Here is a 2,212-nt window from a genome sequence, read left to right as displayed (position 1 = left end):
TTAAACTTGCTCATGAGCATAGAGAAGCTAAAGAGAATGAAAGAAAGGAAGAGGTAAAAGATCTGAACAGAAAATTTTAAAGGGCAGCTCAAGAAGACAAAGGCAAGTATCATAATGAGCTATGCAAAGATCTGGAGTTAGAAAACCAAAAGGGAAGCACATGCTCAGCCTTTCTCAAGGAAAGGACTAAAGGAAAAATTCAAACCTCGACTTGAAATTTCGTAGGCTTCTATAGGCAAAATATTGAATGATGCCGAAGCTTCAAAATAAGATGTAAGGCATATGCAGAGTCATTGTACCAAAAAGAGATGGTGGATATTCAGTCATTTCAAGAGGTAGCATATGATCAAGAAACGCTGGTAGTGAAGGCAGCTCTGAAGGTGTTGGTGAAAAACAATGCTCCAGGAATTGATGGAATACTAATGGAAATCTTTCAACAAACCGACGCAGCACTAGAGGCACTCATCTGTGCCAAGAAATTTGGATGGGATAAGATCCATATTGTGCACATTCCAAAGAGAGGTGATCCAACAGAATATGAAAGGCATCAAACAATATTATCAATGTTACATGCAAGGAAAATATTGCTGAAAAGAATTGAAAAATGATTGCAACAGTACATTGACAGGGAACTGCCAGAAATTTAAGCAAATTTCAGAACAGGACATGAAGTGAAAGGTATTGTGTCTGATGTCAGATGAAAGCAGAGAATGTCAGAAGATGTTTACTTTTGTTTTGTTGGCTATGCAAAGGCTTATGTGGATCATGACATAAACTATGGATAACATTCTGAACTCTTCGTTGTGCTCATGGGGAACGTGTGTATAGACGAAGAGGTAACTCTTAGAACAGAACAAGGGAATATTGAAGGGTTCAAAATCAGTAAAGGTATGTGCAAAGACTGTGTACTTTCACAATATTTATGTCCTCTGTATGTGAAGCAAATAATACGAGAAACTGGATTATATGAAGAAGAATGTGGCATCAGGCCTGGAGGAAGACTCATTAACAACCTGTGATAAACAGATGCTTCCTGGAAGTGAAGAGAACTTAAAATATTAACTGATGAAGACCAAAGCTACAACCTTCAGTGTGGATTTCACCTCAATGCAAAGAAAACAAAAATCCTCACAACTGGACCATAAATACCATCATGATAAATGGAGGGGAAAAAATTGATGTGGTCAAAAGACTTCATTTTGCTTGGATCCACAATCAACACTCCTGGAAACAGCAACCAAGAAACCAAATGGCAAAGTGTGCTGGAACAAAGAAAATCAGTTTGAGGACTAAGGTGCACCTGACCCAAGCCATGGTATTTTCAATAAACTCCTATGCATGGGAAAGCTGGACAATGAATAAGGAAGACTGTAGAAGAATTGATGCACTTGAATTTTGGTGTTGGAGAGGAATATTAAAAGTACCATGGACTGAGAAGAACAAACCTATGATGGAATAAGTACAGCCAGAGTGCTCCACAGGAGCCAGGATGGTGAAACTCCATCTCTTCTATTTTGGACAAACTGTTATTAGGAGGGGCCAGACCCTGGAAAATAACATTATGTTTGATAAAGTCAGCAAAAAAGAGGAAGACCCCCAACAAGAAGCATTGGCACAGTGGCAGTAGCAGGGGCTGAAACAGAGCAAAGATTGTGAAGATGGCGGAGGACTGAGCAGTGTTTCTGTTGTGCATAGGACTACTATGAGTTGAGACCAACTCGTGTCTGCACCTAACAGCAACAGTGTGGCACTGTAGATAGAATAAGCACTGGACTTCTAACCACAAGGACAGTGGTTCAAACCCACCAACTGCTCCTTAGAAACCCTATACAGGATCACTATGAGTCTGAACTGACTCAATGGCACTTAATAACAACAAAATATTGTTGTACGACTCATAGTGATCCAATGCACAACAGAACGAAACACTGCCTGGTCCTGTGCCAGCCTCACAGTTGTTATGCTTGAGTCCATTACTGCTGCCATGGTATCAGTCCATCTCGTTGGGGGTCTTCCTCTTTTTCACTGACCCTTCACTTTTAACAAGCATAATGTCCTTCTACAGTGGCTGGTTCCTCCTAATAAGATATGTCCGAAGTATGAGAGATAAAGTCTCTCCATGCTAGCCTCCAAGGAGCCTTCTGGCTGTACTTCTCCCAGCACAGACCTATTCTTTCTATTGGCAGTCCCTGGTACTTTCAATATTCTTCTC

This window comes from Chrysochloris asiatica, unplaced genomic scaffold, assembly GCF_000296735.1.
Source record: "Chrysochloris asiatica unplaced genomic scaffold, ChrAsi1.0 scaffold00169, whole genome shotgun sequence".
NCBI classification, from domain to species: domain Eukaryota; kingdom Metazoa; phylum Chordata; class Mammalia; order Afrosoricida; family Chrysochloridae; genus Chrysochloris; species Chrysochloris asiatica.
This window is presented reverse-complemented; position numbering follows the sequence as displayed.